The 23,519-nt window shown below is 42.4% G+C and overlaps 1 long non-coding RNA gene across 1 annotated transcript in view; it reads right to left on the bottom strand.

Annotated features, from left to right (window-relative positions):
• Positions 1–5,361: 5,361 nt before the first annotated feature.
• Positions 5,362–23,519, bottom strand: part of LOC125919491 (uncharacterized) — a 28,182-nt gene continuing 10,024 nt past the window's right edge. The window contains exons 2-3 of the long non-coding RNA XR_007456805.1: positions 10,491–10,549; positions 5,362–5,457 (exon numbers count right to left, since the gene is read on the bottom strand). This is a non-coding gene — a long non-coding RNA (uncharacterized LOC125919491). The remainder of the gene's footprint in view (positions 5,458–10,490; positions 10,550–23,519) is intronic.

A 23,519-nucleotide genomic window follows, 5' to 3' on the forward strand; every position in this document is an offset into this window, starting at 1 on the left:
AGCGTCTCCTTCACTTTTGTTCTTTAACTGAAGCCTGACTGTCCCCTGGAGCCATCCTTTAGTTGAGAGGGACTGGTGTTTTTCTTTTAATTTTTTTGAATACTTATTTTTGAGAGAGAGACAAAGCACACGCAGGGGAGGGGCAGAGAGAGAGAGGAAGACAGAATCTGAAGCAGGCTCCAGGCTCCAAGCTGTCAGCACAGAACCTAACACGAGGCTCAAACCCACTAACCGTGAGATCATGACCTGAGCCAAAGTCGGACACTTAACTGACTGAGCCACCCAGGCGCCCCAGAGAGGGGCTGTTTTCTCATTCTCTACCACCGGCTGGAGGGTGAGTTACCTCTGTGTTTCTCACTGTGGCTTGTGAAACATTGTCGCCCTCCACCCCCTCCCCTCCAAAATACCAATTCCGGTGGAGTTCAGCCATCAACATGTACCCTGTCTTGGGAATATATTTCTTTAATGCGCAGCATTGTTAGTTTCAAACCTGATGGCATGACAACGCTTCTAAAACACGTACATCGAGTGAACCCACACATGAGGCCTCCCCACACTGTAGGTCCCAGAGCTAGTGCCACCGTACATCAAGTTGTGCCATCGTAGCCGGGGTAAAATGAAACCAATCATACTGTTGAAATGGTTGAAAGAGGAAAGGGTTTAATGCAGAGCAGACTGCCCCACAGTCTGCTGGGACTGTGACTACACAGTCTACTGTGTCCCAGAGGATTCAGAAAGGAAATGAGCGGCTGTCCCATCAGGAGTGAGCCAAAGAGAGAGCCCTGGGGACCTCGGCCCCCGCAGTTCCCGATGGCCCAGGCACACAGCAGACCCTCCACACATGCTTATCAGCTGACTCAACAACGGATTTCAGTGCCACTCCACACAATTTAAACTAGTTTAGCCTACAAATTCCTAAAGGCTGACATTTCCCGTTCACTAATTCACAACTTAGCAGGTCATGTGATCTTTGTGTGCAACTAGTTTACTTCAAGACTGGACTGGGTAGGGTCTGTCCCAAAGAATAGAAAACAGATGGACTTAAGAGCTAAGAAATGATTGTTTACTTATAACTCCCAAATTAAAGTCTAAAGCAAAAGCACACCCTGATCATATGGTACTTTCATCCGATTGGATGACTGTCTCCATCTCTTATGTTTCTCCTCCTCTCCTTTATTTATCTGGCTACCTGGGCACACGGAACCAAGAACATTGCCACTCGTTCTCTACAGTACTTGCTGTCCTCCAGCAAATACTTATCAAGTGAGCTCCATGTGGCAGGTGCTATGGGAAGTGTCAGGGATGTGACAATAAATAAAACTGATTATGTCCCTGACCTGTTTACCTTTTACCAAAGTGGCAGATAAGTGCCTCACAATATTTTGATTCTATTTCTTATTTTTTTAACTAATTAATTTATTTTGAGAGAGAGAGTGTGTGTGCATGTGTTTGTGTTGTGTTTGTGTGTGTGTGTGTGTGTGTGAGAGAGAGAGAGAGAGAGAGAGAGAGAGAGAGAATCCCAAGCAGGCTCCATACTTTCAGAACAGAGCCCAAAGTGGGGTTCAATCTCATGAACTATGAGATCATGCCTTGAGCCGAAATCAAGAGTTGGATGCTTAACTGACTGAGCACCCAGGAGCCCCTATTTTGATTCTATTTCATCCTGTTCCATTTTAATAGATTTAGAGTTACATTAAAAAGTGATAAAAACCATTTTAATAATAATTGAACATTAACAAAGTAGTTTTACACCCAGTATCTTATTTGACGCTCAAAAAAAGTCCCATGGAGTAGGAAAGGGGAGGCTAGTTTTACTGACACCATTTTACAGATGACACAGGCAAAGCATTGAACAGAATGATATTAGCTGGAGTCATTCCGAGGGTACATAGAAACTGAAACACACATCGGGTGGGGGGCATGGCAAGTGGGAAAGGGAGAAGACAGGGGTTAGCATCTGCTAGAGAAAATACAGTCCAGACGCACTGCCTGCCATCACCCTTCAAAATTTCTTAGACTGGTTTGTTAGTTGATTTGTTTGAGTTTTACAGGACTCATGCCATTGTCACATGCTATTGACCTCCATGCCTGAACATCTTGCCTTGGAAGGTCTGTTGACCAAAGCTACCTTTGATCATCCTTTTTTAATATTTCGTTTTATTTTTTTTAATTTTAGAGAGACAGAGAGAGAGCACAAACGAGGGAGGGACAGAAGAGAGGGAGAGACAGAGAGAGATTCCCAAACAGCCTTCACATTAGCCCACCACCCTGCAATCATGACCTGAGTGGAAATCAAGACTCAGACGCTCAACAGACAGAGCCCCCATATGGGCCCCTACCTTTGATCACCCTAAACAGATATCCTCTCGCTGACTTTTGGTGGGAGACCCCTGGTAGGGTGTAATCCATCAGCTTTACAAGCAGAGAACAACATGTTTGTCCAGACAAGTTTGCCAACATCCTCTGAGTTTACGCTCCTTGAATACAGACACTGTGTCTTCCTTCTATTAACTCCCACCAAAAGCTTCTAAAAGCACCAAACAAGTGATTACTGAAGAGGTCTCTTTAAGATCAAATCACCATAATTGAATACAAAAATATATTTTCATTTGGAAATGATGCCAAAGCTCTGAAAACTAGACATCCAAAATAGAAGGAAGAAATCTTATAAAACTCAATCTGCAGGGCTGGTTGTATTTATGTGTGTATCTTTCATGTTGCAGGGCAGATGGCCTAGTCCTGGACCGTCCAGCTGAGTGCTATTATTCAAGAGAACGTGCATGCACTGTGTTACCAGAGAAGTCGGGGAGGGGAAATTTCTATTAGATTATCTAGTCTGAGCAGCCCCTTCTGCAAAGTTCTTTTTGTCTGTTGTCAAAGTGGCTGTGTTTGTATCTCTTTGTGGTTTTTAAATTCTAAAGAAATTTAAAAAAATAATATAAAGGAAAGCAAAGGAACGTCAACTTGGTTAAGGTAAGCGTGTGCAAAAGTGGGGCCATCTCTTCCATTCCTGTATAGATTTGGGGTGTAAAAACATCAGTCAGTCGGAACCCAGGTTAGTCTTGAATGTTTCTTGCTTACCTTGACTATTTAAACTTTCTAAGTTGGTTCTTTTCTGTTCTTCATCTTTTTTTAAAAAAAAAAAAGAGTATTTTTAGATTAAAGAAATAACATATTTTGTGAACAGGTGGGGAGCTAGAAAATTCCAGTCACCAGGTGTCACACTATCAAACAGCAGGTGTAAAAAGTGGAAAAATAACATTCTAGGGTATCTGGGGAAAATTCCAAGAAAGACCAGACAGTTATTATCCTAACCCCTGGCAGCCATTTCGCTTTGCAACTTAACTACAAAGAAAATATGACTATTAAAAAGATATATGCTAATTAGGAGCACCTTCTAATCCAAACCCAGGGAGAAGCATATAGAGAGCAGAGTAGAAGCACACAGTGCCTGTTTCCAGCGTCCCCAGCTTTTTTCTAAGGTTATTCTCAGAGGCAGGGCCCGTCCATCGTTCACTCGCCTGTGGAAAGACTTCCAGTCTCAGATAGAATGTTTTCACTTCCAGAAACTGTCCTTGGTTCCAGTCAATTCACCAACACTGTTTCAGGTAGTAAGGGATCGGCAACAATGAAAATAGACACTGGCCTCATATTACTGAGCGTCTAATGAAAAGATAGACAACACACATTCAACAAACATTCATTGAGTGCCTACTGTGGGCCAGGCCCTATTCCCGTGATACACATTAACATGGTACATATCAAAACCAGGTACTGAGGAGGGAAAAGAGGAGTTGTAGTGTGTGTGTGTGTGTGTGTGTGTGTGTGTGTGTGTGTGTGAATTTATGCAAGTTACAAGCACATAAGCAGTATCACAATTGTTCATAAATTGGATTCGAGTTATTAAAAAATAATAACAAATGACATTTCAATCATAATTTACAGTCTACGAAGCACCTTCACATCAGGATATTATCGGATGCTCAAAGAAGTCCCTTTGGATGGGGAGGACAGCTAGTTTTAATGACTTCTTTTTTTAAAATTTTTTAAATTTATTTTTGAGACAGAGAGAGAGGAACACAAGCAGACGAGGAGCAGAGAGAGGGAGACACAGAATCCGAAGCAGGATGTAGGGTCTGAGCTGTCAGCATAGAGCCTGACATGGGGCTCAAACTCTCAAACTGTGACATCATGACCTGAGCCAAAGTCGGACACTTAACCAACTGAGGTGCCCCTTAATGACTTCTTTGTACAGATGACAAATGCAAAGAATCAGTAACTGGCATAAAGCTATAAACACATGACCTGGAAGGTACAGCAAATTCAGCAAGGGGCTGCCTCTAGGGAGGGAGGAAAGATGAGGCGTGAGGTGGGCAAAAGGAACCAAGGTGACTTGAAGTTTGTCGGCAACGTTCCATTTCTTCTATTTAAATGAAATCTGAAGCTGAAGGGGCAAAAAGTGAACTTCAGTTAATTCTTGGTGATGAGTAAACAGTTCCCCTATGTGATACTGCTTTTCTGCATTTTGAAAAAAAAAAAATCTTTCAAATAACAAAGAAGGAAAAAACTATGACAAAAAGGGAATTGATAGCATTTTAAGAATGCTTACACTTCCCTCCCTGTTGTCACCATGTACTGCAGGAATTAAATGTCATCGAGAAGTGGAGTTTGTAGCCTGCATTAGTATTGGTGATTAGCATCTAATAAGCTGTCTTTTCTTTTTGTTTTCTTTTTCATTTCCTTTCCTTTGCTTTTCCCCTTCTTTTCTTTGTCCCTACATTCAGCAAATACATTACTCTGATTTATATAACCATTACAGCAAGTAGTTTACAGGTCTTGTAATCCTGATTGTAATCTTGAGCATCCTGAATGCAGGTCTCCTGTCTCAGTCACCCTTGTATATTCAAGGACTGGCACCATGATTTGTTAACAGGTATGTAATAAATGTTTGTTGCAAAATACACACACACACACACACACACACACACACTCACACACCACAAAAACCACCAGTAGGGATCAAGCTCACCATATCTTTTAAGTGTGGCTGTCTTAATTATAAGTCCTCCCAAACTTGTAAGCAACATTGCGTGGCATTATAGTTGGAGAAAAACGAAGACTTGGTATTGATTTTTTCCCCCGATCCGAAGAGAGTGCAGGTGTTTAAGCATTTATGAAATTGATTGACTCCTCCTAGCAGCCAATTGATAATACGTTTAAGCTTCGGAGTGAGGCTGTAAAAGGTTTGATTATATTAACAATACTAATAGTCATGGGTTCATAAATCTTAAGAGAAGGGATGCATATGTCACATACACTGCATGAAAAAGTTGTCCTTTTATCATGGATAACTCACTATTGTGTGGAGACCTAGTTGATCAGCTCTTCCATTATTTGAATAAGTATCTGATGTCTTGTTTTCTTTCAAGAAGGCAGGTGCAGGATGAAGCAGGAAGCCTGCCAAGAAAGATGATAAATTACCATTTGGTGCCTGCGACCAGAGCCCTATGATTGCAGGCTGCCAGGAATTAAGAGGAAAGTAACCAGAAACTAGGAGGGAAATGACTTCTGACTACAACTCCAGAGGTGTTTACTTTCTGTCTTCATGATCTTTGTGGTATTTCAAGGGTCTCTGTTAGCTTTGTAACCTACAAATGAAGGGCTGTTTTAAAACAATCATACGCTACCACAAAATGCTATGTTACACCTGCCAAAGTCAAATAAAAAATCAGAGTTGAGAGAGAACCGGTCAGTGAAAGCAAATAAATGTCCTAAGTAGGCAAATGACAGGGTAAAGCGAAGGTGAAGTGTGGCTGGAGCTTTGTTTGAGAGCAAGCATCTGGGCTGGCCTCGGGGGAAGCCTCTGGTGTGGCTGCTCCCACCAGTTGCACTGAAGAGGGGCACACTCATTTTGTGTTTCATCTTCCGAAACTCAGAAAAAAATTAAGAACAGTAAGTAGCAATCGCAATCATGGTCTTCGGAATCAGTCTGCTCCATTCGCATCTGTCCGCCCACAGGTTATCTTTTCTGTTATCCTATGACAAGTTTATAAACCAGTTTTTAATATTCATGCAATGACTATTGGAATCACCACGGGCAATGGCTGTTCTTCGTTGGTTAAATTCAACAAGGATTTATTGAGCCTCTAAAAAGTGCCTGGCGCTCAGCTGGGTGCTGGAGATACATGGACAGAAGACCCAGAACTTCCCCTGAAGTAATGGTGTGGTGGGGGAGAGACAAAGTCAATGCAATATGATCAGCATGGTGGTAATGGTACCAGGGTGTCATGGGAAAGCACGGAAGTTGTACCTTGGGAACCAAGTGAGCTCAGGAAAGGGCTCCCAAGAGTGGTGACGTTCAGACGTCCCCTGGCAAAGGGTGGAGGAGGGGAGGTCCTCTGGGTGCTGGGGAAAGAATGAGCTAGAGATGTCGACATGAACAGCATAACCCTTTTTAGCATCTCAGCTTTATGTCTGCAGCTCAGGATAAAAGTGTGGATGGTGAGCTACAAAGTGAGAGCTTCTCAGGGTTTCATGACAAAGGATTCTGGATTTCAGACTAAGGACTTTAGACTTTATACTGAAATTAAGAAGAAGTCCCTAAAGGATTTGAGCAGAGGAGCCATGTGGCCCATAAGCATTTGGCAGCAAATATTTATAATACAATATGGTGGGCACTGTGAGAGAAACACGATCGAAGTACTATGCAAACATTAAAAAGCAGCTCTTTGCCCTGGGGGTGGAGAGAGGTAGAGCAAAGTAGTTACACTTCAGATGGGTTTTAGTGGACCAGTAGGAGTATACCAGACACAAAGGGAATGGAAAGAATTTCCAGTAGATTGGGGTGGGGGTGTTGGGGAAAGATTAAGAGAGAGAGAGAGAGAGAAAGGGAGGGAGGGAGGGAAGGAGAAAAGGAAGGAAGGAGGGAGGAAGGAAGAGAGGAAGGAAGAAGGAAAGAAGGAGGTGGGGAGAGAGGGAGGGAGGGAAGGAAGGAAGGAAGGAAGGAAGGAAGGAAGGAAGGAAGAAGGAAAGAAGGAGGGGGGGAGAGAGGGAGGGAGGGAAGGAAGGAAGGAAGGAAGGAAGGAAAGAAGGAAAGAAGGAAGGAAGGAAGGAAGGAAGGAAGGAAGGAAGGAAGGAAAGGAAAATTTGTAGAGAGCTGTGAAAAACTAAAGAAACCTCTGATTAGATTATGATTCTTGGTTTTCTGTTCTCAATAATCTTACAAAATTTAGGTCTTAAAAATGAAAGCAAAATCCCAAACATGTCGGCTTGATACATAAAAGGAGCTGTAACCAGTACTCATTTTATTCAAACTGAGCCTATTGGTGTTCTTTAGTTACAGCAGTAGCAAAAGTGAGATCATTTTGACAGTTTCCTGGAGTAGGGTAGGAAAGAATTGTGAAATAGAGGACAAAAGCAAGAACCCAGAAATGTGGATCCTATTATTTCCTCTGCTGGGGACAAAGCAATAATTCTGTAAGTGTTTGTTTTTTTCTCAGCTCTAAATTAGCCAGAGGGTACCTTGTTGTGTGTCACAAAGGGCTGTGTAACTTTCACCAGCCCCAGTGGCCTCCCCTGCAGAGGGGGAGGGAGGGCGTTGGAAATACTCCTCTCCGCTGGAGGGCTCAGCACCTACCCTCGGGGTCTGCACTCGAAGTTGGAAATCACTTGTTACTACATTGAGTACACTAATAGCCTAACCACAGCAACCAGACAAACAAGCCACTTTGAAATCATCGTCCTTGGGAAAATACAATGTTCAGATGCAACTTTCACACAGCGCTGAGACTGACTGTGTCTCACAGGCAGCCCTAGAGAGTGGCTTTGAATCCGAGGGAGAGCAGGAAAGTGAATCACAGAGGAGCAGAGACCCATCCTCTGTGATCCTGGGTCTGCCTCTGTGCCACTTGTGGGACTCAGCAAGACACTCCGTTTGAGTCTTAGTTTACTCTTCTGTGAAATGGAGACACTGATGCCTATTTCCCTGGGTTTTTATGAGGAGATAAAGAACTATGACCAGCATTTTAGAGACTGTGGCGTAAATAGAAACTCTGGGTGGATGACGGTGAGGCTGGATTGCTCACACCACGATGAGTAAGAACGAGGGCACTAGCCATCGAAGGAGTCAGTCACTCTGAGCCAGTCTTCGCCACTGGCAGGCTTCAACTGACACTTCCTTCCAGGAGGTTCCTTTAATGGTCTCACTTATTTCTGCCATGTTGCTAGCTTTTGATTATTATTTCAGAAATAAACACAGCACTGATGTTGGCCACACTGCTATGACCAACATAATTTTGGTTCTACCACCAACTCTGTGATGTTGGGCGCATCTCTGAACTGTCCTGGCACATTTTCTCATCTATGAAATGAAAGATGAGCACTCTTTAATTTCATGTCTGTCCATCTGTCAACTTTACCAGTATACAGAACTCGGTGACTAAAGCCCTAAGAGGTGAGAATAAAGAGGTGGTGTGAAATTGGATGACTAAATTAAGCATGACGTTAGCGCCATGGAAGAGGAACACGCTGTCCTGGGCCGTAACATTGACCGTGACTGTGTTATTTCTCCTTCTTCAGCACTGACTCAACGGTGTTGACCTTAAAGAGACACTCATGCAGTCTGCTGAGCTGAACATGTTTAGAACGAGTAAGGAAATGACCAGAACACTCAGTGCCTACTATGTGCCCAGCACTGTGTGAAATCTCTGCACCCTCCCCACGGCCCCCCTGAGCCAACTGACCAAGGACCACAGCGATTTCACACCTTGATAACTGGGAAGCAGCTAATCGGTGATGGTACCAGGGGTCTGCCTCTGGTAGACCTTATGCACCAGTCATTAGGTTGAATTGCCCCGGTGGGAAAACTGGATTTCATTTACTACATTTTACATAAAGAGCACTTTTGTTTTCTTTCATTTTTTTCTTTTTTTAAAAAAAAGAAAGAAAGAAGAAAAAAAAAAGAAAGAAAAAAGTTAGTCAACATAGTGTCATAATGGTTTCAGGAGTAGAACCCGGTGATTCATCACTTACATACAACACCCAGTGCTCATCCCAACAAGTGTCCTCCTTAATGCCCATCACCCTTTTAGCCCATCTCCCCCATACCCCTCCAACAACCCCCAGTTTGTTCTCTGTATTTAAGGGTCTCTTATGATTTGCCTCCCTCTCTGTTCTTATCTTGTTTTTCCTTCCCTTCCCCTATATTCATCTGTTGTGTTTCTTAAATTCCACATATGAGTGAAATCATGTATTTGTCTTTCTCTGACTGATGTATTTCACTTAGCATAATACCTCTAGCTCCATGTTTTTGCAAATGGCAAGATCTCATTCTTTTTGATCGCCGAGTAACATTGCATTGTGCCGAGTATGTGTGTGTGTGTGTGTGTGTATATATATATATATATATATATATATACACACACACCACACCTTCCTTATCCATTCATCAGCCAGTGAACATGTGGAAAGAGCACTCTTCTTTTCTTTTTTTTTCAATATATGAAATTTATTGTCAAATTGGTTTCCATACAACACCCAGTGCTCATCCCAAAAGGTGCCCTCCTCAATACCCATCACCCACCCTCCCCTCCCTCCCACCCCCCATCAACCCTCAGTTTGTTCTCAGTTTTTAAGAGTCTCCTATGCTTTGGCTCTCTCCCACTCTAACCTCTTTTTTTTTTCTTCCTTCCCCTCCCCCATGGGTTTCTGTTAAGTTTCTCAGGATCCACATAAGAGTGAAACCATATGGTATCTGTCTTTCTCTGTATGGCTTATTTCACTTAGCATCACACTCTCCAGTGCCATCCACGTTGCTACAAAGGGCCATATTTCGTTCTTTCTCATTGCCACGTAGTACTCCATTGTGTATATAAACCACAATTTCTTTATCCATTCATCAGTTGATGGCCATTTAGGCTCTTTCCATAATTTGGCTATTGTTGAGAGTGCTGCTATAAACATTGGGGTACAAGTGCCCCTATGCATCAGTACCCCTGTATCCCTTGGGTAAATTCCTAGCAGTGCTATTGCTGGGTCATAGGGTAGGTCTATTTTTAATTTTCTGAGGAACCTCCACACTGTTTTCCAGAGTGGCTGCACCAATTTGCATTCCCACCAACAGGAGCACTCTTCTTTTCTAATGAACAACTTGGGACACATACTGGGGGGACTGCAGTGGTTTCTGTTTCCTACAGAAAGTAGGCTCGTAGAAAGCAGCGTAAGACCAAAACAAGATAGAACTGTCCACTTGGAACTGTTGAAGGTCTCTTTCTTTAGAGAGAATTTAGGGACCGGTCCATCTGAACCTTTCCTTACACCCAGGAGAAAATAGCCCCGGGACACGTGGCTGGTGAGAGGCAGAACCACTCAGGCCTCCTGACTGGCCTGGGACCCGCCTTTCTCTGTTTCTTGACTGTCACCCAAGCGTACTTTCTGCTCACTATTTGATCACGCTTTCCGCTTCCACGAAATCACAAGTTCATCATACTCACACATGAAGTCGAGTTTTGCTCACTTGTTCCAGCTTATTCTTAAGCTCCCCGTGTGTTCCCTGTTAGACACAAAGCAGAAGAGTATTTTTAATGCAGGTTGTTTTCTTTCTTACATCTTAACACCTGCTGATGTTTAGCTGTCAGGATATTAGTCACTCTTTCTATGCTGGCGTGACTCAGTATCGGAGCATCTGACAGCTCAAACTCATGTTTCCAGCCTGGATCCTCCAGGGACCCAGCGGGTGAAGCCTTTTTAACCTTTTAGCCACTGAGGTTAAAAAAAAAAAAAAAAAGGTAATAAAAGAATAAGAATGTGTTGCATGTACATAATTTACTACCTAGTGAAACGATAAATAAAATGTTGATGGCTGTAACGATTGCTTTTAGGAATTATTTTAAAAGCAGACACATCATTGAATATTGGCCACGTCCTGCCGTAATGGAGGGCGGGAAACCTCTGGGGACGTCATTTTAGCTTCACCACCTCTGTCGTCTTCGGCACATCACTGAACTCTCCTGGCGCATGTTCTCATCGATTAAATCAAAGGTCTGGATTCTTCATCTATTTAAATAAGCTTCATGCCCAGCGAAGAGCCCAATGCTGGGCTTGAACTCACAACCCTGAGGTCAAGACCTGAGCTGAGATCGAGAGTCCGAACTTAACTGACTGAGCCACCCAGGCGCCCCAGGTCTAGACTCTTTAATTCCTAATTTCATGACTGGAAAATCTGTCAAGTTTGTTAATATGCAGGATGCTGTGTCTAAAGGTCTAAGGAGGGGCGCCTGGGTGGCTCAGTCGGTTAAGCGGCCGACTTTGGCTCAGGTCATGATCTCGCGGTCCGTGAATTTGAGCCCCGCGTCCGGCTCTGTGCTGACAGCTCAGAGCCTAGAGCCTGCTTTGATTCTGTGTCTCCCTCTCTCTGACCGTCCCCCATTCATGCTCTCTCTCTGTCTCAAAAATAAATAAACGTTAACAAAAAAATTTAAAAAAATAAATAAATAAAAAATAAAGGTCTAAGGAGTAAGAATAAGGAGGTGGTATGGGAATAGGACCAGTAAATGAAAAAACCAGAAACTGGGGAAAAGTAAAAGAGAAGAGGGGAAGGGGGTGGAGGCAGAGGCAGAGGGAGGGTGTAGGAAGGAGAAGAATAGAAGCCCCAGTGTATACTTGATTTCTGAATTGGTCTGAGGCAGCATTGACATGTCCACAGTTTCAGAATTGACACACTTGTGCAATGTCTCCCGATACTGGTTCTTTTACTTTCTAGTTAAAGTCCAAGAAGGGAAAGCAGAATTGTTAAGTAGTCAGTGTGCTGTCTAGGGTCAAGAAAAATCCTCCCAAGAGCATCCCTATGCCCTCCCCTGCTTCCCCATTTTGTCCCCTTTCCAGATTCACAACAGGGTATTACCGAGGCCTTATTCGGGGACAGAAACCATTCCGAGTGCTTTACATGCATTCCTCCATTTAATCCTAGCAACAACCCTAGGACGTAGGTACTGTTAGTAACTCTGTTTTACAGACCGGGAATTTGAGACACAGAGAGGTTGAGTAGCATACCCAAGGCCACACAGCTGTCAAGTGGTAGAGCAGGGTTCAAAGTCAGACAGTGTGGCTGCGGTGTCTGTGCTCGCAAATGTATACGTGGCTGTCCGGAATCAGACCCTCTTGGGCCCTCACATATGAGATGGTTAACCTCGGGTGCATCTTTAAACCAAGACTCATCTGGGCATAGAAACAGGTATTGGTTCGAGCATCTGGGTGGCTCAGTCAATTAAGCGTCCAATTTCGGCTCAGGTCATGATATCGCACGCAGTTCGTGAGTTCAAGCTCCACGTTGGGCTCTCTGCTGACAGCACAGAGCCCATTTCAGATCCTCTGTCGCCCTCTCTCTCTCTGTCCCTCCTCTGCTCATGCACATCCTCTGTCTCTCTCAAAAATAAGTAAACATTAAAAGAAATAGGTATTTGTTTGTCTGAGGTTTGTCAGTGTATGTGTGTGTGTGTGTGTGTGCACGCATGCACACTGTGTAAAACCATATTTTCATATGTACTGAATAAATGAATCCTTCTCAAGTTTTAGCATTTGCTACTGGGAAAAAAAGCCCCAGAAATACAGCTTGTTCAGATTTAATAAGCAGAAGTTTCCAGCTGTTATTTTTTCGAGCTAGCCAAACACTCCATGCTCAATTTGAAATTTGTTTCCTTTAGTTTCCAAGGTCCTGACTGATATGCCAGAATATCTCTTTCCTCCTGATATCTTAACTACTTGGTTCTATGTACAGTTAGGACATTTCAGAGTTTCCTTTTGTGAGAAAAGAGACAACATTTGGAGAAAAAAATCACTCCTTTTTTTCTCATCTATGGCTTATTTAAAAGACTTAAGTGAATGCCTTACCTAAGTTCAGCTGAATTTTAATCCTTAATTACCAATTCTGCATTTTCATTGGTGTATCCTATATCTCCATTTTCCTATGACTGACTTCTGGAAAAGAAGACCCTTACTTCTGGGAATAATTCATCTAGAAACATTGGGATAATAATTTGATTGAAAATAAATTCATTGAAAATTAAAAATCATTTAAGATGAAAGAAAAAAAGTTGATGGAATTAGGGGAAAAAGATATAATAGTTATCTTTTATACTGTAAAAGAATATCATGAAAAACCTTACGCCAATAATTTTGAAATCTATATTAAACGCATTAATTTTTGGAAAAAATGTAAAAAGTCTGTACTGACACGAAGAAACAGAAACCTTGAATGCCCCACCTATTAAAGATAATGAAATCATATGCATAAAATCCTTTCTCTCCCCTCAAAATAAAGTTCTAGCATTCAATTTATTATATCACATCTCATTTAGCTTCTGGAAAATGAAAGTAAAAAAATAAATAACTCTTTGCAGTGCCTGGGTGGCTCAGTCAATTAAGTGTCCAACTTTTGATATCTGTTCAGGGCATGATCTCACGGTTTGTGAGTTCGAGTTCATTGTCGGGCTCCACACTGACAGTGCAGAGCCTGAATGGGATTCACTTCTCTCTCTTTCTGCCCTTCCCCTGCTTGCGTGTGCATGCTCGTGCGCGTGTGTGCACACACACACACACTCTCTCTCTCTCTCAAAATAAATAAATAAATTTTAAAAAATAAACTTAAAAAAACTTTCTTACTATAATTATGAAAATCATTTTTATCTTGCAGACTCCTTGAAAGGGTTACAGGGACCACTAGAAGCTTTCCGACCATACTGGACAACCAGTGATAAATAAACACATCTGACCCTGATCAGGATAATTTTTAACTCTTTTAAGGGATGCAACAAAGGCCTGAATAAGATGGAAAATAAATCATTTTCATGGGTAGATTGACAACATTGTTTAAGGTAAATTTCTGTCTCAAAATTGCTCAATGAATACCAAAAATTCCAGCAAGATTTTTGGGGTGGGGGGGGTGAAGTGGGTGAGGGAATTTAATGAACTCATTCAAAAATGAAAATATTAAAATAGAGGTACACAAATAACAAATTTTTAAGGAGAGCAAAAAAATTTTGTTAAGACCACGTAGTTTTATTGAAAACTACTAATTTTTATGTTAAAGTACTTTGTTCTCATCTTATCAGAATGTAATTCTACAAAGTTGTGAAACTAAGAGTAAGTGATAAAAAATATTGACTGAAGGGGTTGCTATGGAACAACAGTATTTAAATTACAGTGTCATTACCACCAGCCTTGGCCTCCAAAGACAGAAATTGAACAGTGGGAGCAGGAATTCTCTAGTGCAGTACCATTGGGATGGATAAGATAAAATGGTTTTCCAGTTTAAACATTTCTTCTTTTACAGGGAGCCTGGGGGGCTCAGTTGGTTAAGCGTCCAACTCTTGATTTCGGCTCAGGTCATGATCTCACGGTTTGTGAGTCTGAGCCCCATGTTGGGCCCTGCACTGACAGCATGGAACCTGCTTGAGATTTTCTCTCTCCCTCTCTCTCTGCCCTCTCCCCACTTGTTTGCACATGCCCGTTCTCTCTCTCTCTCTCTCTCTCTCTCTCTCTCTCTCAAAAATAAAATAAAATAAAAAATAAAATAAAATAAAATAAAATAAACTTTAAAAACTAAATAAACATTTCTTCTTCGAAAAAGTCATGTAATATTAGAGACAGGGCATCAGAACATGACTCTGATCTCCTCAGATTTCTGACTCAAACAAAGCTGTGAAATCCAGTCACATCCCTCAGCTGAGGGCGTGGGACACCCAACTGGCTCCACTCAGTAGATGCTGGAGAGGACCCACACGGCTTAAGCAGTACTCCATCAACAGTATGACCTGATGAAGAGGGAATTCTCATTGGAATTCCAGAAGGTTTGCATTGGCTCAGCAAGCATTCACTTTAAAGGCCTTTCTTTAGCTGTTCCATGGGTCCCTCCAAAGTGACCCCACTCAGTGGACACACGGGGGAAATAATCTCTCAGAAAAGTTGGTTCAGTTCATCTTCAGATGTATCAGCAAATGAGGGGACAGTTTTCCTCCTGATCACCAGGGCCAGCTCCCACATGTGAGACTCCCCTTGGCTCTGATGGACATCACCACTTGCCCAAGAATTGACTTGAATTCAGTGTTGTCTTTCACCAGGAGTCTTAAAATGTATCAATACTGCATCAACTAATTTGTGTAACATACTTAAGATAATATTTATTCATTGAAAGACCAAACATATTTCTATGCAAGATCACTTTTCAAGAGCAAACCACAACTTTTAATTACACTAGCAAAGTTCATAACTATAATTGTTGTCTTTTATCGTTGCCAGAAAAGAAAAGAAAATAGGCCAAACCATTTTCATTTTGTCTTTCATTCTTACAGATTTGAGTTTGAAAGCCATAGGGTCAGGTGTTGATTATTACCCCTGTGTAACCCAGACATCCACGTGGGATGTGCTATTATGTGCTATTCCAATCCCTAGCAAAATGTAAATCTCAGCCCCTCTTTACTTTCCCAGACAGAATCCACTGCCCAAAAGTATAAGTGATTGATAGAGATTTTACTCAAGATTGTAATGAAAAACAGTAAAATCTTTGACATCATACATTCCACAGGAGAGCACAACCTCAAAAATAACTGACTTGTCTTTTCTCCTAGGACCCCCACCTGCTCTCCCAAATAGATATTCTACATTGTTTTGCTCAACACCCTGCCCAGTCTTCATACCTTGCTTTCCTTCTTCTCACTTTCTAGGATTCCCCACCCCCACCCCACCTCCCCCCCCAGTATAGCCCTGTCTTAAACTGGGAAAATGAGTTGCATCCCATGCCTTCCAAACTTTTATATTCTTTGTCTGGGTGCTGGGCAAGCAAGAAGCTCTCTGGTGATCACAACCCACTTCCTAGGAAAACAAGGAGGATTCTAAATAATAGCTCAATGCAATTATAACAGTAACATCAACAATAACCTTACTCAATAGAGTCTCAATGAAAAGTAAATAATGGTTGGCCATTTCCACTGATTCACCCTTTCTGCTGCCAGTAGCTGCTCTGCCCAAGATCTTGCTGTACTGAGGGCAACACCAATATGCTGAGGTATGTAAAGCAGTGAGGAAAATACAAAACAAAAATCTTAACTTGGTCATTACTTTCTAGAAGCTTATTTGTTGATGAAAGTTTATACTCTTGAAAGGTTGCTGTACATAATGCTCACCCATTCAAATATTTTTATGCCTCTATTCTGATCCAGAAGCTTAAATCTTAAGGATTTTAATATTCATCTCTTAACAAAAGTCATACCTGCTATTTTTATTACTGTCATATACAGCACTCTGCCATGTTGGAAATATCTGATTTGTTAACTTACTGCCTTCAGAGGGATCAACTAACCCGGGCTCATGTAGATTATAGAAAATCCATTTAAGAGTTAAAAGGTTATAAATGTAGCACCATTAATTGTTATTTAGGGTGTTTGTTTTTGCCTGTATTAGTCAGGGTTCTCCAGAAAAACAACGAACAGGGTGCATGTGTGCACACTCGTGTGTGTGTGTATAATATCTATCTATCTATCTATCTATCTATCATCTATCTATCATCTATGTATCTGTTGCAGCTTCATTCTGTAGGCAGTCTGCTAGCAGAGTCCCCTCCTTCTCTGGGGAGGTCAGTCTTTTCCTTATAGCCCTCGATCGATTGGATGAAGCCCATTTGCATTATGGAGGGTGTTATGGTCCAAATGCTCATGTCCCTCCAAAATTCATATGTTGAAATCCTAACCTCCAATGTGATGGTGCTGTGGGGGAGGGCTTTTCTTGGGACGGTGATTGGTCATCACAGTGGCGCTCTCATGAATGGGATTAGTGCCCTCATAAAAGTCCAAGGAGGTTGCTGGATATAAAATCAACCAAAGCATCAATAACTTAATACCAGCAAAAACACACGAATGATACTCATCTCTCAAAGAGGTGGGCCATCACTCCCCATCTTTGATGTTTGGGCTGCGCATAGCAACTTCCTTCCAAAGAGGACAGTATGGAAAGGTAATAAAAAGAGTGACTTTACAGGGGAGGAACCTGACAGTGATTTCTCTCACCTTCTTTCTGCCATGTGGGGACCCAGCAAGAAGATGGCCCAGATGCAACCCAGAGAAGGGCCCTCACTAGAACTTGACCATTGGTGGCACCTTGATCATAGACTTCCAGCCTCCAGAACTGTGAGAAATAAATTTCTGTTGCTTACAAGCCACCCAGTATACTTTGTTATAGCAGCCTGAACTAAGATAGAGTATAATCCACTTTGTCCAAAGTCTATTGATTTAAATGTTAATCTCATGTAAAAAATACCTTTAAATCAATATCTAGATGTTTGACCCAATATCTGGGTACCATGGCCTAGCCAAGTTAATACATAAAATTAATCATTATGTTAACAAATGTAAAAGTGGGAAATATTTTCTATGGGAAGCCTCAGAAGCATTTTTGATTATTGATTGGATCTTTTTACGATAAAGGAAAATGGGGGCGCCTGGATAACTCAGTCTGTTGAACATCCGACTTTGGTTCAGGTCATGATCTCACGGTTGGTAAGTTCAAGCCCTGCGTTGGGCTCTGTGCCGACAGCTCAGAGCCTGGAGCCTGCTTTGGATTCTGTGTCTCCCTCTTTCTCTGCCTCTCCTCTACTCGTGCTCTCTCTCTCCCAAAAATAAATAAACATTTAAAAAATTTTAAATGGTAAATGAAATTGAAAATAGCTATTTTCAAGATATACTTCTAGAAATCATTTTTTCCCCTCCACTGGACAAAAACAGGCTTTAAAAAAATCATCTCTTTTATTCTCCACTAAGAAAAAAGAGGAAGCAAAAACAGTCCAAGTGGTAATATCACAGACGAAGCATTATGGGATTTGCAAAAATGAAGCCTGCACCGTCATCTGGAAGGAAGGCAAAGGGAGCACTGGAGGGAGTTTTGGGGACGCTGGATGGCTTGTCTCTGCTCACCCACTTGGCTCTGGCTGGGCACGTTGTATCTGTCATCAGCATGAGTGAGATGCCCCATGACCTCTTGGTACGTACTGATTCAAAACAGCAGGCAAAGACAGGTAGACGAGACAAACCCCTCTTTGGCTGTTCACATTAGCAACATGGACATTTCACAAAGGCTCTATGTGGGGAAGACACCCTGGGGAGGAGGGTCTGATGACACCTCATGACAATGGTTTTCAAGTTATTCCATAGAAACACCTTTATTATCAGAGGCAAATGACGTGTGCGTGAGTGAGTGCACAGACCCATACACGGACACCAGGAGGCAGAGCCCAAAGGATCTTGGCCCAAAACGAAAATGTCTTTGAAGTCTTCCATTTGGGCTTTAAAATGTCATATGAATGTTTCATTTTTTTTCCCTATTCTTTTTAATGTAATACAAAACAACATCTCAAACTGACGTCTGAAATTGACAAGGTTCCCCAGCATTTCATCCTGTGCCTTGGCGTGTCACCATCATAATCTGTGGGCATGGAGTGAGGTGCTGACAGAGAACACAAGAGTCAGTGGCTGTTACCAACAGAATCTGTCCACTTGTTCGTGTCCTCAACCGCCATCTGGCTTATCACCCTCAGTAGAAAATCAACATTCTCAAAAGCAAGTCCAAAGCCCTCATGGTCTGGTCCCCATCAGTGTGTCCAGCCTCATCTCTGACCACAGTCTCCTCACTCTCCGTGTCCCAGACAAACTGGCCTCACACATGCTAGTTTATCTCCTCTCCATTCTTTTTTTTTTTTCAACGTTTTTTATTTATTTTTGGGACAGAGAGAGACAGAGCATGAACGGGGGAGGGGCAGAGAGAGAGGGAGACACAGAATCGGAAACAGGCTCCAGGCTCCGAGCCATCAGCCCAGAGCCTGACGCGGGGCTCGAACTCACGGAATGCGAGATCGTGACCTGGCTGAAGTCGGACGCTTAACCGACTGCGCCACCCAGGCGCCCCTCCTCTCCATTCTTGGACCAGCTAATGTCCTTCCTGAAATGTTCTTCCCTTTAACCTTGTTTCCCTTTAACTTCTTGTTTCAACCCCCTGAAGAAGTCAATTTTCTCTGAAGCCAACAGCATTGTGTGTCTCCCACCCACTGGTGCTGAGCTCCTTCAGGAGAAAGGTAATGTCTGCTCTGTACCAGTCTGTTTCTCGTGCCTCACACCTTCCTTGACATGTAGTAGCTGCTCAATAAATGCTTTATAAATGACAGAATGAATGAGCTAGGAAATCGTTCGTCTTCTTTCAGGTCCAGTAAACTAAAGCCAAGAGAGAATAAGTAACTTGCAAGAATTTTCAAATGCAATGCATATTTTCTTAAAAGTCCATTCTAATTATTAGGATGGAAAAAAAAGTTAGCCTGGAACCTTTGTGCCAACTTCATCTAAGGCACAATTTAGGTAACTTTGGGGATAAAGAAGAAATTTGAGTGGCAGAGTCGCGTCTAAACCTTGGGACAGCGGCACCTGGGTGACTCAGTCAGTTAAGCATCCAACTCTTGATTTCAGCTCAGGTCATAATCTCAAAGTTCGTGAGTTTGAGCCCCATGTCAGGCTCTGCACTGACAGTACAGAGCCTGCTTGGGAATCTCTGTCTCCCTTTCTCTCTCTCTGTCCCTCCCCCACTCGTGTTCTCTCTCCCTCTCTCTCTCTCAAAAATAAATAACATTAAAAAAAGAAAGAAAAAAAAAACTTGTGACAGAGTATATGAATCTTTCCTGAGTTCTGACCCCTGAGTGGTCCTAATCAAAGCTGTCCCCTGAGAACATTAAATGACATGGCAAGGGCTTCTTACCTTTCCAAAATTTCAAAACTGCCGTAGATATAAATAACTATTTGGAGTTTGTGTTTTTTATTCCATCATGCCTATTTGGATGCATAGGGAAACAGAATGTTTTGCTCACGAGCATCATCATCTTTTGACCATGATCTTGTACTGGCTTGAGACAAATCTGAAGGAAAGGGTAGAGTGAACTAAAATTGAAGCATAGAGCATTCATTCAGTAATCATTCCACTGGCTTTCTGGAGATCCACCTGCCGCCTAGAGATGCAAGGAGAAGTGACCAACACTCCCCAACCACAGGTGGCTCAGGGCTTTATGGGGAACATGGGCATCATCACAGAGGCGCTAACCATCTGTGATTTGGGTCTGGTTCCTGAGCCCTCTCCATCTATTTCCTCACCTGCAAGTGACAGCACCTACCTCTTAGAATTGCTGTGGGATTAAAAAGATAATGGCCATAAAAGGCTTAGCAATACCTGGCCACAATGATTCACGTCCAATGGAATGCTTTTGCTTATAAGGGGCAGAAAACCCGACTAGTGGTGGCTGAAATCATGTAAACGCTTGTAATTCTGTTGACAAGAAGTCTGGAGGTGGGCTGCCCATCACCTGTTTAGCAATAACAGGGACATTATCCAGCATCTCTGGAACTCTCTTGACCTGCCTATCCAGAGTAAAGATGGCTGCCGCTGCCCTGAACTGGGACTTCTCACATGCCTCTCCTTTAACAATGATGAGTAGACCTTTCCTGAGCAGCCCAACAGATTTTTTTTCTGCTCCACTGGTCAGAGGTGTGGATAAAGTGCTTAGCACATACTAAGTAATCAGTACACTTCAGCCATTCATCATTATCAGTATTATTATTACTATTACTTTGGAATAAAGAGGCAAACCATCTGTAGTTTCTCTTTATGATTAAGACTCAACTTCTAGATGTTTGCCCCTCGTGCTCGCTTCGGCAGCACATATACTAGATGTTTGCCCCTCTTTTCTGAGGTCTGACATAGAGAAGAAAAATAAATGGATCCGCGAGTATGGGAGTGAATTGGAATAAAATCAAGTATTCTATGGGATAGCAAGTAGGAAGGGTGGTGCCGAATAAATGGACGTAGTTAAAACAGGATGGAGAAGGTAGAGTCGAGGGAGGTGGACAAAGCTGGAGAATGCACAGAATCATAGAAAATCAGCTCTGAAAGTCCTTCTCATTTTTCAGATGAGGAACCCAGGGCCCAGAGAAGTGAAAAAACTTATTCAAGGTAATACAGAATTTAAATTAGAAATCAGGTCTCCTAAAGCTGAGGCTTAAAAAAAAATGTAATGAAAAGGCGTTCTCGGGGTAACAGAGAAAAAAATACCTAAAACAGACTCAAATTATTTGTGGGATCAATTGCTGTCAATCTGCCATATTTTTATCCCTCCACCCTGACCCAGGAGGGGTTAATAAGCAGAAGTTTTCTGACTGTTAACAACAGAGAATTCCAAAGTTTCTTCGGTTAGTTGAGTGACACAAAAGCCCAGGGGACATAACTTGCTTTCAAAAGACTTCCTAATCTATAGCATGTGCTTTAATGACAAACTGGACTTTTGATTCCTTGCCCCTGGTAACAAAGAGGAATCTTGAATTCAGTACTCAAATAGGTGGTCTGGGTTCCAATCATGGCTTGTTTTCCCTTGAAAAAGTCCAGTCTCTTTGTCCCTCTGGAAAGAGAAACAGCCACTCAAATCATAATCCAATGATATTTAATAGTATATATTGGCTTTGTTTCCTGAGTTAGCAATTTGTCCATGGTCTGGATACATATACAATAGATGAGAAGTAAGTGATGTGTCAAATGCTATCTCAACATGAATACATAAATATCTGATCATTTTTTGGATCCTAAAAATGATGGGATAAACTTGAATATCAGAGAGAGACAAAACACAAAGAGGCACATCAGAGGCAATGGCAGCCAGAGCTAAATCCTTAGTAATAATAATGATAGCTAATACAGGATCAACACCTTCCACGTGTCAGATATTCTGCTAAGACTTTGATGTGCATTGTCTATCGAGTTTAATCTTCAGGATGACCCTATAAGGTGGGGACGGCTTTTGACGACCCCACCTGGTAGATGAGGCAACTGAAGTTCAGAGGGCATCACCCAAGTGGAAATGATAGGCCAGGATTTAAGTATATCCAATTCTATACCGTAGAAACCAGACTTCAGTAGCTTAAGCAAATGAGTATAATCTTCCTACATAAGTAGAAGTCCAAAGGTAGAGAATTCAGGGCTCACACTCCAGCTCAGTTTCCTTCTAGCTTTCAGCTGTACCATCCTTAGCTTGTGGCTCTTGTCCTCGGGGTCAGGAGATGGATGGCTGCTCCATCTCTGGGTATCGCATCTGTCATGAAGCAAGAGGGAGAAAAGCAAGGGACAAAGGACATGCCGGCTGAATCTGTTCCCTTTTCTTCAGGAAAATGGTGGTCTTTCCAGGAGACTTCTGTTTCTAACGAATTGACCAGAACAGGTTAACACAACTACTCTAGCTACAAGGAAATGCGGAGATGAGAATACTTTTAACCTAGCGTATTGTTGCCCTAAATAAAACTGGGGTTCTGTTACTAAGAAGCAGAGAATGAATATTGGGTAGACAATTAGCAGTGCCTGTCACAAATCCGGATGGCTATTGAATACTAAAGCTCAATAAATACATGTGTACATAACCTCTGTGCCAGCACAAAAATCAGATATTCTGTCCCCACCCCAAAAATGTTTGAGGCCAACTTGTCACTTGAGTGATCGTTTTTGTTACACTGCCTCTTCTGAAAACCCAGCCCCGGAGTACAGAGGAAGGGGGCCTGAACGGTGTCCAGCCCTATAATCGCCACTTGCCTCCCATACCCTTTGTCAATGCAGTAAATGACCATCAAGCCTTCTGCTCCCTGATGACCAAACACCGAAAATAATTTTCTTTGAGAAGACTTTGTTCCACCTAATTTGTGAGTAAAATTTCCTAAGGGCAGCAGTGAAAAGCCTAAGATAATGAGGAAGTCTTCAAACTCAGGGGAACGGATGAGCCCTGCTCTCAGAGTTACCATACACCATTAATCAATTGTTACTAGGCAGAGTCACGGAGCCCAGATAGAGGTCAGCAGATCACATGACCCACGGCCTGCCAAACGGCCAGTGTCCTGCTGCTCCAACGAAAGCAGGAGTGACTTTGTAACTATTCCCGCTTCGCGGAATTCACAACCCACACTGATTTCTCATCTCCACCCTTCAGTTCAGACTGCAGAGAGCCACGGAGTAAAACGAAGTAGAAAGCTAGAGGTGGGGGCTAAGAGGTCAGGGTTGGGGCGTCGCAGAGTCAGGCGGGGGACTTGGCCATACAGCTTCCAAGAAAAAAAATTGGAAATACACACTACATTTAGCACTCCATGCAATTTCATTTAACGTGTCCTTATGAGAGTTCTCGGTACTTTCACTCATTATTTTCAATACACATTCAAATTTAATCCTGCCTTCTTTTTTTCAACCCAAACCACAGATGCTAGAGTTCACCATTTTGCACAGAGCACGGTATTTTGAGTTTTCAGGCATTTTCTAAACCAGACGCCATTATGCCAGACTTGTGACAGAACTTGCTCTTCATTGACTTCTGTTTGATGCTGCTTATAGGTAAGGCACTTTATTTATAAGTATCTTTAGATGGTTCTGAAGGTAAATACATAAACATTCAGCATCTCTAACTATTTCTAACGTTA

Source organism: Panthera uncia, chromosome B4, assembly GCF_023721935.1.
Source record: "Panthera uncia isolate 11264 chromosome B4, Puncia_PCG_1.0, whole genome shotgun sequence".
Classification (NCBI taxonomy): domain Eukaryota; kingdom Metazoa; phylum Chordata; class Mammalia; order Carnivora; family Felidae; genus Panthera; species Panthera uncia.